The sequence below is a fragment of the Antechinus flavipes genome, chromosome 1, assembly GCF_016432865.1.
Source record: "Antechinus flavipes isolate AdamAnt ecotype Samford, QLD, Australia chromosome 1, AdamAnt_v2, whole genome shotgun sequence".
Classification (NCBI taxonomy): Eukaryota; Metazoa; Chordata; class Mammalia; order Dasyuromorphia; family Dasyuridae; genus Antechinus; species Antechinus flavipes.
This window is the reverse complement of record NC_067398.1, coordinates 272,251,461-272,265,177: the sequence shown is the minus strand read 5'-3', so window position 1 is coordinate 272,265,177 and position 13,717 is coordinate 272,251,461.

Here is a 13,717-nt window from a genome sequence, read left to right as displayed (position 1 = left end):
TATTTATGCATACAAAATCTTTTATTCAGCTTTTTTTTTGTGGTGGCAAGGAACTGGAAACTGAGCAGGTACCCACCAAATGGAGAATGGTTAAACAAATTATGAAATATGATTCTGATAGAATTCTATTGTGCTAAAAGAAATGATGAAAGGAATGTTTTCAGAGAAGCCTGGGAAGAATTGATACAAAGTGAGCAATTTATATAACAATAACATTATTTTAAAGTCAAACAACTTGGAACAACTTCATAATTTTGATGAATATAATAACCAAACACAATTCCAGAGCATTCAAAATGTTATCCACCTCCTGATAGAAAAACATAGTTTTTTTAGACATGGAAAAGGGGGAATTTGTTTCACTTGATTATACACATTTGTCTCAAGACTGTTTTTTTTTTTTTTTAAACTTCCTCACTAATTGGAGGATATTGGCAGGGGTGGGAGGGAGATGAGGATTTTCATTGATTACATATATATTGAATGAATATATTATAATTTGAGAAATAGAAAAAAAAGATGGGAGCAGAACCTCTTTAGGACAAGCTTAAGCTATCTTTTATGACCACATTTTATGTTGCCATGTTTCCTCCCAATAGAGCAGTACAGATAGTTAAAAATACTTGACTTTTGCTATTCTGAATATAAAAAAATAGACCTTCATATGTCCTTTGTAGCTTTTCATTCTTTTCAGGGGATTTTAGTATTTTTGCCCACCATAATCAGGCCTCTTTTATCATCTCTGTGCTGACTCCCAGAATGCTCTCTGTAGGATTTTTTTTGTGGCATACACTGAGCATATTATAAATAGGATACAATGGAATCATAGATGCCTCTTTTCCATTTATTTTAACTATAATTGTGGACAGGGACTCTTAGATTTAGTGCTGTTGAGATAGATTATTTGGGCACAAAATTTCCTTGAGCAGGAAGCAACATAGATACAGATATGTGGTTGAAGATGTGTAAGGATGTAAATCAGATTCTCTTCTACCTGTTCACTACAGACAGCTGGCATTTGTATCACAGCCATTTATATAAATCTGGCTGGGAGATGCATGACTCTAATAACCAGTATAAATAATTGCAGTGCCATTTCTGTTCAAAGGCCTGCTATTCCCTATTGGTATATAGAACAAATAGACACAATCTTAGTTTCTTTTCCAAGGATTTTGTGGTATATATACAAATGAGGGAAATATGATCCAACTCCCTGAATTTCCATTTACTTTTGTGGGTAATCACACTAAGAAATGTAAGAAAATGATAAATACATTGTTGTCCATGTTGAAGAAAAAACAAACATTCACAGAAGGTTTTTCAATCAATTTGTAATCCTTGGCTAATTACCAAAGTTCGAAATTCACAGGAACCTGGCTTAGTTTTGAAGATTTGTCAATAATTAATATTCTCCATGGTTCATTTTGCCCTCACCCAGATAGTTGATCTAGTAGTCTTTGAATATAGTTTGCATCTAGAATATTTGGGTCAGCTCCCTTGATAGCAATGAAGATGACAAATTATGATTTTTAAAATATCATACACATATATTTTTAAGTAATGGAGATTCATTTAGAATCTCATGGCCCACTGTCTTTAAGTCTGGGTTTAAATAAAACTGGGTTTAAAACTGGGTCCACTTAGAGGTTGACCCTAAAACTCATAACTCTTTGTTTCAGAGGTAGTTCATAGTACAGTGGATAAAATGCTGGACCTTAAGCCATAAAAACTTAAGTTCAAATCTAGTATGAGACACTTAATAGCTGGGTAATCCTGGGCAAGTCATTTAATCACTCTTTGTCTTAGTTTTCTCAACTGTAGATAATAAAAGTACCTATATCTTGGGCATTTTGTGAGGATCAAATGAGGTATTTCTAAAAATAAATTAAAGCATTTAGCACTGTTCTCCCTCCCACATTATCTCTACATGTAGAATAAGTAATATCTCTGAATATACTTCATATTGTGTGTCCACAGTTGTGCATAAAAGGGTCCCTCATAAACCATTACAAAGACTCAAGGTAATATAATTGGTAAAAATAAGACATTATTTTACATTATTTTTGAAAACACAAAAACAAAGAATTCACTTTTCTCTTTAAACAATACAGAATACATACACACATATAATCTTTATCAAATTGCTTGGATGCAATTTCTCAATGCGAGGAGTGAAGAGAGGGAAGAAGAGAAAGAATTTGGAACTCAAAATTTTAAAAATGAATGCTAAATTATTTTTACAAGTTAATTGAGAAAAATAAAATATAAATAAAATGATATAGACTACATGAATGATTCATAATACCTTGCAAACAATATAATTTTTTCTCTCTTCATTGAATCCCATTTTTTCAAGGGATATATATGGTTTCTTATAACCTCACCCTATGGTTTGAATTTCTCTTTGGAAAGGAAATTAACTCAGACTTCTTAAAATCAATTCCCCCTGCATTTTAATGAAACCCCCCCTACTAAAAAATGCATATGGACAACCAGCCTTAAGTTTCTACCTTGAGGGCTTATATTCCCCTGGAAAGAAAACACTTGCGACTGATTAATGAATAGGTAGATAGTTAGATAGTTAGATGGATAGCTAGATAAGAGACAGGTAGGAAGACAAGCAGATAGATGAATGGAAAGATGATTTATTAAGTGCTTACTATGTTCTAGGTATTGTGCCAAACTCTAGAGCTGCATAGACAAAAAGACCGCACTCTCAAGGAGTTTACATTTTATTAAAGAAGACAAAATATAAAACAGGAATGGAGGTGGGAGCTTAGGAGGGAAAGTGAATAGTTATGATATGGTAATCTTGGGTAGGCACTCATTTATCATCTAGTAGGTTTTAGGGCAAATTTAAGTGAGTAAGACAACCGGTAAGGAGGTAGAATAGACCATAACATGAGGTGAAAGTGAAGTAAGCTGGAAGGGCAGCTACCATCAGACCTAGTAATTGATATTAAAAATAGGGGAAAAAGGCCAGCTCCTGATTGCTCCTCTATTTGTGACTTTAGTCTTTTGTAATTCATCTAGCTTGGGAGGCCATGTATATTATTCTATATTTTCAAGAAGTTAGTACTATTCAGCAACTCTAAGGACCTTTTTTATCTCTGATAGAAAACTAGATTCTGGAAGTCTTATACATGCCGATGCTAGAAGGGCAACTTTTAAGAATGATACTACTCAGTACATCCCAATTCTCAGAAGTGGAGATTGGATTTAAGAATCATGTAGCCCAGGAAATATACTCATGAGCATGTAAAAAGCTAGAATTTAGAAAATCTCCCCATTTATACCATATATCCATGCTTCATGGTTACAAAATCATAAATTCCTTTCCAAGTCTGGTTCCAAAAACTTTCCTTTTAATCATGTGAGCTAAAAATATGTATCTCACATGTACTTTGGCCTAAAGTAGCCATTAATATTTCTTGGAAAGAGAAATGTGGAGATCCTCCTTCCTTGCACCCAGGTTTTCTACATTTTCAGGATCTCAAGAAAAAAAGTGAAATGGGTGGAATGAGACTCACTTTTATGGATTAGTACAAGATTGTCTCCTCCAATAACATTCATCTTCTAAGAGTTCAAAGCAAGAAATTTATGTTGAGGGTAGTCTCAGTCATTGAGATTGCACTAAGAGATGCCTTTAGCCTTATCAAAAAGGTACAGTGGACATATCCAAATCCTTTACAGGAAGATGCTCTTAAAATTCCAAAGGTTCCACTAATCCACTAAAAGATCATCAAGCTGATCAAGAAATTCAACTAATCGATATCCTATACTTAAATAGGTCTCAGACTAGAGCCTAGCATCTGGGAAGAAACTTATAATATCAACAGGGAAGTGTTTACAACATGGATGGAGCTGGACTGTTTATCATAAAGACTATATTTTGCTCCATCTGTGTTTATTGCCCCCAGTCAATTTGTACAGACAAATAAAATTTAAGTGATTTCCCCAGATTTTATTAGCTGAAAAAAGCTCAACTACTAGCCCAACTGCGTTATTTGCCCTTACTTCCAAAAACTATTCTAACTCATATGTATAATCCTTGCTTTCTTATTCCTAGTACTCCTCCCCTTTTTTTACAGATCCTCTTCAATGCTGTTATGCCTTCAGCTTACAACATTCTTGGAAATAGTATCATTTCTTAGCATCATTGTGTCTGCATTCATGTGTGTAGACATCAGAATGATTGGGATTCATTTGGCATGAATCCTCTCAATGCAAAGAAAATTCCTTTCTTCTGACATTTGATGTAAGGAAAAATCATTTGTCCCACTTGCTTCATTTCTCTCTTAAAGAATTTTCAGTTTCTGCCGATTAAATCAGCAGCATTATATTATGCACAGCATAGTTCCCTGCAAATTTCATTTTTCAATATGAGGCAATAGGTCGGCATATTGAAGATCAAATGTACAAATCTTATTTACTATCCTATGGCAATAGGTGACTGTGATAAATTTATTTTCCAGACTCCAGCTATTCTTTGTAACTATTTTTGTTAATTGACAGATTACCAACTTTTTTCATCATTTATATAGGGTGGCTCTACACAAATCTGTTATCTTTTATATTTATTGTAGTTTCATTAAATTTATAATTCATATACTTAAAAAATTTCTAAATGTGATTTTTCTTTCCCAACTTCATAGAAGCTTTTATTTTCTAGAAATAAAACTATAGTAGCAATAAACAATTAAAATATTTCACTCAAATGTTAAAATGTCAATTGTATCATTTCAATCATTTGATTGATTCATTAACCCATAGACTCACTAATTTTGGTACTTCATTCAAGAACATAAATAACAATCTACACATACCTTATCCTATGTCACTCTCATATATGTCTTTCTATAGATGTTCCAAAGATTATTCATACAATGTGCTGGAAAACTTTTTTCTAGACCTGTAAACATTTTAAGGATACATATTTTTTAAAGGATTTTAAGAGTACATATTACCCCTAAAAGTATTTTTCGCAATTCTTTTCATGGTTACAAAGAAATGGAAACTAAGAAGATACCAATCAATTGGGGAATGACTGAAGAAATTATGATGTATAAAGTTAATGGAATAGAATACTTTTTCTAAGAAAAGAAGGGAATGTTTCAGAGAAACTTGGGATATCTTAAATGACCTGATACAGAATAAAATGAATAGAACCAGAAGAACAATTTATATACTAAAAATAGAGTTGCAAAGACATAGAATTTTGAAGGATCTGACACTCAGATCAAGACAATGACCAACCATAATTATAGAGGGCTCCTGATAAAACTCACTAGTCATCTCCAAAAAGAAAGGTGATAAGTTCATAGTGTAGATCAAAACATTTTATAATATGGCCGATGAGAAAATTTGTTTTATGTGAATATATTCTTGTAATAGGTTTTGTTTTTAATCTTTTCTCAGTGGATGGGGGAGGAGTAAGCAGAAGGGAAGAACTTCAGAAGTAAAAGTAAAAGAGAGCAACAGAAGAAAAAGAATTTCAATAACAGAGCATAACTAATGAGTACACTGCTCTTTCCTATAATATACTTCCAGGATGATTCATTTGTACTACTTTTTGTATGTATTTCATCTTTGGTATTATACTATGTACAATGTTCTCCTAATATACTTATTTCTATTATCATTTGCATAATTCAAAATGTTTATTCTTATCATAATTTCTTATGATTTGCAGCAATTTAGCACTACTGAAAGAATTAATTTGATGGGCCTGTGATCTCATTAATTTAAGAATTCCTTTCAGTGACACTGATTATAACCCATTCGTGATCTCTTGTGTTGTGCAACTCCTAGAAACTCTTCACATGTGTCCAGTCAATGTGTTTAAGGGAATTTTTTCTGGTTTTCCTTACATATCATAGATATCAAATAAAAATGCAGACTGTATATTGCCATTACTTCACTCTCACCAGCACACCTACCTTATTTTTTTGGCCATGCATTTCACAGGGATATTATGTTTATCTCTAATTTTGCATTATCATTGATAAGTCATGTGTTGTAGCTTTCTCATTCTTCTTATAACTCTACCTTCCCCTTTGGGGTACCATTGACTTTCATTCTTTGGAGACAATCCATGACTCACAGCCATACAGCACCACTGGAAAAATATGATTAAGAATATGGACTATTGCTTTACAAAATAAATTGGAATTCTTAAAAACAAGCACAATTTTCCAAAAGCAATTCAGTATATTCCCCTCTTGTTTGATTCTGGGATTAGATAATTATCTTGTATGGAGTCTATTCAAGATAACAGTACTTATGGAACTGCTCTATGGATTTTCCCTCCAATTGCATGTATGAGCTAGCACAATAAACATTCTTCACCCACTTGTTTTTTCTAGCATGGACAACTAATTATTTTGAGTAATTATCGATCTCATTGTTTCATTTTACGCACGTGCGCACGAGTAGGTGTCTGTATGTATGTGTGTATACTTGTGTCTGTGTGTAACTTGCTATGTTCTAGTTTCTAGGATGGCAATAATTACCATCCACATGAACTTCTAGAAGATCTCAGCCAAAGAATACTGATTTTTTAAAATGAGTATTTGTTTGGTGGAGCAATTTGGGATCATAACTCTTTATCTCCTGTCAAAAGAGATGGCATTTATAAAGCACCTAGCATAGTGCCTGATACATAGTAAGTGCTATATAAATATTAGTTATTATTATCATCAGAGAAAATCCTACACAATTGTCCAAATTCAATCCAGTCCACTCTTTTCTTGATATTCAGTTCTAGGTCCAGTTATTACTCATTTGATATGTCTGTCCAAGATACTTGTACGGATAGATGATTTCTCAATAGGCACTCCAATTGCATACCATAGTTGGAGTGGGGAGAAGGTCTAGCTATCCCTTTGCCCTGTGGAACACTTTGCAATGTGTTAAAATTCCTAAATTTTTCTAGTCAAATTGCTTTCCAGCTATACCTTCTTCATGTTATATTTGTGAAGTTGAGTTTTTAAAACTTTTTAAAGTTTTTTAAAGTATAAGATTTTATATTTATCTTTATTAGTTTCTCTCATAATATTTAGTTCAACATTCTAAACTATTAATATTTTTTGGATTCTGTTTCTCATTCAATGGATTTTTATTATTTACAAATCTTTTAAGTGTGCTATCAATGTCCCTATCCAAGTCATTGTTAAAAAGATTAAACAACATAGAGCCAAGCACTGTGCTTGAGTCATTTCACTAGAAACTTTCTTTACCATCAATGACTACTCTTTGGGCAAACTTCCAATTAATTACAAATGCATTTGACAGTATCATAGTCTTTCCTTCATTTATAAAAATCTTACCTATGACAAATAGCTTGAGAAACTATCAAATACTTTACCAATGTAAGAATCAACTGTAATAGGTAAACCAAGTTTGGTTTATTTCAACTATATCTATAGCATGTCACTTATCTAACATTCTTGTAACTTGAAAAAGGAAGTAATCAGCAATGTGGTTTGTTAATGAGCTGGTCATATCAAATTAAAGTCAAGCTACTGCAGAGTTCAATATGGATTAGCAAATGATATGGCAGCCAAAAAGCTAATGTAGTTTTTGGTTGCATTAAGAGATGACTATTAACCAGTATTGGAGAAATAACAATCCTATCATCATCTCCTCTGGTTAAAGTACTTGCAACTTCCAGGGGCAGAGAAGACACACATGACTCTCTAAGCTCCTCTCATTCCCCTCATAACTAACTATTCAATTCAGCCTCAAAAATAGCTCTTCACTGCTTAAATTCATGAAGATTAGAAGCACTACAATTTACCAGCTGATGTCAATCTGGAAGATCGCCAGGAAAGGTTTGTCCTGAGGGGCCAGGAACAGACTAGCACAGGCAGCGAGAGGCTAGCGTCCTGAGCAGACCAGGGGCGGGGGTGATCTCTGTGGCTAGAGAAGGTATAGAGATGACTCTGCTATAGGCTAACTACTCTGCCTTGACTACAAAGCAGTAAACTGGCAGAGAAATTAAAGCCTAAAACAGGGGGTACTCTAAAAAATGCCAGAACCTAACTAGATCTGGCTGTAACCACTCAAACCCGGAAATGACTCAGGCAGACTGTAACCCAGCCCTGTAGCCACATCCTGCAGTTCTGGGGTTTTTGGGGGGGCAGTTACAAATCTGCACAGCAGGGGGGCACAGCCTGGGCAGCCTCTAATAGGCACAGTGCTCAGCCTGGGGCAATAGAACTTCCCCAACAGACTGTGCTTCCATGCAGACACTTCCAGTCCCTGCAAATCCATTCACTGCTCAACTGCTAATACCCACTGCCCCAGGGCAGGCTTTGGCTTGGGGTAGTGAAACTCTCACTGTTCAGCATCTAGCCCCAGAGCAGTCGTTATCTCACACAGCCAGAGTTCTTTGTAGGGCACTTTCCCAGCCTGGCCCTGCAGGCCTGAGTTACTCCCGGGTGGGGAACTCTTTCCCAGAGCACTCCAGTACCTCACTGCTTTTTGTAGCCGGCTGGCAGGACAGCTACCCATCTATACACCTTGCACTGCTCTGCAGAGGAAGCTGGTAACCTCCTGGCCCTGAAGGCAGACCCTACAGGCTTTAACAAAATGAGTAAAAAAATCAAAAGAACAATTGATAGTTTCTATACAGAAAGAAAAGAGTCTTTCAACGTGAAGAGACTAACAGCAGAGAGTCTCCAGACAATTATTGGTCCCAAATACAAAAGACTCTCCCAGAGGAAACTATTAAAAACCTTAAAAGAGAACTAGAAGAGAAATGGGGAAAAGAAAGAGAAGCTATGCAAGAGAGTACAGAAAAGGCATATAACTCACTAAAAGAAAAATTTGATAACGTGGGAAAAGAACGGAAATGTGAATTGGAAAAGGTAAAAAACTCCCAAGAAGTGCAGGGAAACAGAATTTGTGAATTGGAAAAAGAAGATAACTCACTAATAAAAAAAAAATTAGTGAAATGGAAAAAAATTCCATAGAGCAAAGCAACTCAATTGGACATACACAAAAAGAAGTAAAAAAAAGTTAATGAAAAAAATAACTCACTAAAAATCAGAACTGAACAAATAGAAATGACTGATTCATTGAGACATCAAGAATCAGTCAAGCAAAACCCCAAAAATGAAAGATTGGGGAAAAAATGTCAAATATTTACTTGGAAAACAACAGACTTGGAAAATAGATCTAGGAGAGATAACCTTAGGATCATTGGACTAACCAAAAATTATGATGAAAAAAAGAGCCTACATACTATTTTACAGGAAATCATCAAAGAGAACTGTCTAGAAGTAATAGAACCAGAAGGTAAAATAGGAGTTGAAAGAATTCATCAAACACTTTCTGAAAAAGACCCTAAAATAAAAACTCTGAGGAATATTGTGGCCAAACTTCAGAATTTTCAGACTAAAGAAAACATTTCACAAGCAGCCAGGAAAAAAACAGTTCAAATACCGAGATGCCACAATAAGGGTCACACAAGATCTGGCTGCCTCAACATTAAAGGATCAAAGGGCCTGGAATCAGATATTCCGAAAGGCAAAAGAACTTGGAATGCAGCCAAGAATAAACTACCCAGCTAAGCTGAGTATTTTTTTCCATGGAAGAAGATGGACATTTAATGAAATAGAAGAATTCCATTTGTATCTAAGGAAAAAAACTGACTTAAACAAAAAATTTGATCTCCAACAACAGGACTCAAGAGAAGAAGAAAAAGATAAAAGGAATTCTTGAGAACTGTGTTTCTGTTCTGGATATACATAAAAACCATATGAATAATTTGATTTTACCAATATAACATAAAAAAGGGAAGTAAAAATGGAAAGGGGATAGTGTCAGAAATAGGGAAAAGAGAAGACAAAAAGAGGGAAACTACATGTGAGATGAGGCAAAGGAAACCTATCATATCTGAGGGAACTTAGAGAGGGGGAGGAACATTGTATGAATCCTACTCTCATCAGAGTTGGCTCAAAGAGGAAGCAATTGACATACTTGTTTTACAGAGATTCTTCTCTCATTTCATTAAAAAGTGGGAGAGGAAAAAGGAAAAGGAAAAAGAGTAATAAGGGAAGGGTACAAGAAAGGGGAAGGGATTCAAAGGGAAGAGGGAGGGACACTAAAGAGGGAGAGCTGCATAACACAAGTGGGACCAATAAGTTTAATATTAGAAAAGAAGGGAAGGAGGACAAGAAAAAGAAAAGTATAATCTGGGGATATTAGGATGGCAGGAAATACAGAATTAATAATTTTAACCATACATGTGAATGGGATGAACTCTCCCATAAAGATAGTAGACTGGATCAAAAGTCAGAACCCTACAATATGTTGTTTACAAGAAACACATTTAAAACAAAGAAATACATACAGAGTAAAGATAAAAGGTTGAAGCAGAATCGATTATGCTTCAGGTGAAGTCAAAAAACCAGGGGTAGCCATCCTTATCTCAGATCAAGCAAAAGCAAAAATTGATCTAATTAAAAGAGATAAGGAAGGAAACTATATCTTGCTAAAGGGTACTATAAACAAGGAAGCAATATCAGTATTAAACATATATGCACCAAGTGGTATAGCATCTAACTTCCTTAAAGAGAAGCTAAGAGAGTTGCGAGATGAAATAGACAGCAAAACTATAATAGTGGGAGATCTCAATCTTGCACTCTCAGATTTAGATAAATCAAATTACAAAACAAATAAGAAAGAAATTAAAGAGGTAAATAGAATATTAGAAAAATTAGGTATGATAGATCTCTGGAGAAAACTAAATGGTGACAGAAAGGAGTATACTTTCTTCTCAGCAGTTCATGGAACTTGCACAAAAATTGACCATATATTAGGACATAAAGACCTCAAAATTAAATGCAGGAAGGCAGAAATAGTAAATGCTTTCTTTTCAGATCACAATGCCATAAAAAGTACATTCAACAAAAAGTTAAGTGTAAATAGACCAAAAAGTAATTGGAAACTAAATAATCTCATCTTAAAGAATGATTGGGTGAAACAGCAAATTATAGACACAATTAATAATTTCACTCAAGATAATGACAATGGTGAGACATCATACCAAAATTTATGGGATGCAGCCAAAGTGGTAATAAGGGGAAATTTTATATCCTTAGAGGCTTATTTGAATAAAATAGAGAAAGAGAAGATCAATGAATTGGGCCTGCAACTTAAAAAGCTAGAAAAAGACCAAATTAAAAACCCCCATCAATTACTAAACTTGAAATTCTAAAATTAAAAGGAGAAATTAATAATATAGAAAGTAAAAAATTATTGAACTAATAAATAAAACTAAAAGTTGGTTTTATGAAAAAACCAATAAAATTGATAAACCTTTGGTAAATCTGATTAGAAAAAGGAGAGAGGGAAATCAAATTAATAGTCTTTAAAATGAAAAGGGAGAACTTTCCACCAATGTAGAGGAAATTAAAGAAATAATAAGGGGTTATTTGCCCAACTTTATGCCAATAAATTTGATAACCTAAGTGAACTGGATGATTACCTCCAAAAATATAGGCTTCCCAAATTATCAGAGGAGGAAGTAAATTACTCAAATAGTCCCATTTCAGAAAAGACATAGAACAAGCTATTAATCAACTCCCTAAAAAATAATCCCCAGGACCAGATGGATTTACATGTGAATTCTTCCAAACATTCAAAGAACAATTGGCCCCAATGCTTTATAAATTATTTGAAAAAACAGGGATTGAAGGAGTCCTACCACATTCCTTTTATGACACAGACATGCTACTGATACCTAAACCAGGAAGGTTGAAAACAGAGAAAGAAAATTATAGAACAATCTCCCTAATGAATATTGATACTAAAATCTTAAATAAGATATTAGCAAAAAGACTACAGAAAATCATCCCCAGGATATACACCAAGATCAAGTAGGATTTATACCAGCAATGCAAGGCTAGTTCAACATTAGGAAAACTATCAGTATAATTGGCCATATTAATAATCAAATTAACAAAAACCATATGATCATCTCAATAGATGCAGAAAAAGCATTTGATAAAATCCAACATCCATTCCTTATAAAAAACACTTGAGAGTATAGGAATAAATGGACTTTTCCTTAAAATAATCAGCAGCATCTATTTGAAACCAACAGTAAGCATCATATGTAACGGGGACAAACTGCAACCATTCCCAATAAGATCAGGAGTGAAACAGGATTGCCCACTATCACCATTACTATTTGATATTGTATTAGAAATGCTAGCTTTGGCAATAAGAGTTGAGAAAGAGATTAAAGGAATAAGAATAGGCAATGAGGAAACCAAATTATCACTCTTTGCTGATGATATGATGGTATACTTAGAGAACCCCAAAGACTCTACTAAAAAGTTATTAGAAACAATCCACACCTTCAGCAAAGTTGCAGGATACAAAATAAACTCACATAAGTCATCAGCATTCTTATATGTCACTAACAAAACCCAACAGTTGGAGTTACAAAGAGAAATTCCATTTAAAGTAACTAGTGATTGTATAAAATATTTAGGAATCTATCTGCCAAGGGAAAATCAGAAACTTTATAAGCAAAACTACAAAACACTTTCCACACAAATTAAGTCTGATCTAACCAACTAGAAAAATATTAAATGCTCTTGGATTGGGTGAACAAATATAATAAAGATGACAATACTACCTAAACTAATCTATTTATTTAGTGGTATACCAATCAGACTCCCAAAAAACCACTTGATGACCTAGAAAAAATAATAACAATGTTCATATGGAAAAACAAAAGGTCAAGAATTTCAAGAGAATTAATGAAAAAAAAAATCAAATGAAGGTGGCCTACCTGTACCAGATCTAAAATTATATTATAAAGTAGCAGTTACTAAAACTATCTGGTATTGGCTAAGAAATAGACTAGTTGATTAATGGAATAGGTTAGGTTCAAAGGACAAAACAGCCAATAACTTTAATAATCTAGTGTTTGACAAACCCAAAGACCCTCGTTTTTGGAATGAGAATGCATTATTTGACAAAAATTGCTGGGAAAATTGGAAATTAGTATGCCAGAAACTAGGTATTGACCCACACTTAAAACCGTACACCAAGATAAGGTCAAAATGGGTTCATGACCTAGGCATAAAGAATGAGATTATAAATAAATTGGAAGAGCATAGGATAGTTTACCTCTCAGACCTGTGGAAGAAGAAGGAATTTATGACCAAAGAAGAACTAGAGATCACTATTAACCACAAAAAAGAAAATTTTGATTATATCAAATTGAAAAGTTTTTGTACAAACACAACAAATGCAGACAAGATTAGAAGGGAAACAACAAACTGGGACAACATTTTTAGAGTCAAAGGTTCTGAAAAAGGCCTCATTTCCAAATTATATAGAGAATTGACTCTAATTTATAAGAAATCAAGCCATTCTCCAATTGATAAATGGTCAAAGGATATGAATAGACAATTCTCAGACAAAGAAATTAAAACTATTTATAGACATATAAAATATGCTCCAAATCATTATTAGTCAGAGAAATGCAAATTAAGACAACTCTGAGATACCACTACACACCTGTCAGATTGGCTAGAATGACAGGGAAAGATAACGTGGAATGTTGGAGGGGATGTGGGAAAACAGGGACACTGATACATTGTTGGTGGAATTGTGAATACATCCGGCCATTCTGGAGAGCAATTTGGAACTATGCTCAAAAAGTTATCAAACTGTGCATACCCTTTGAACCAGC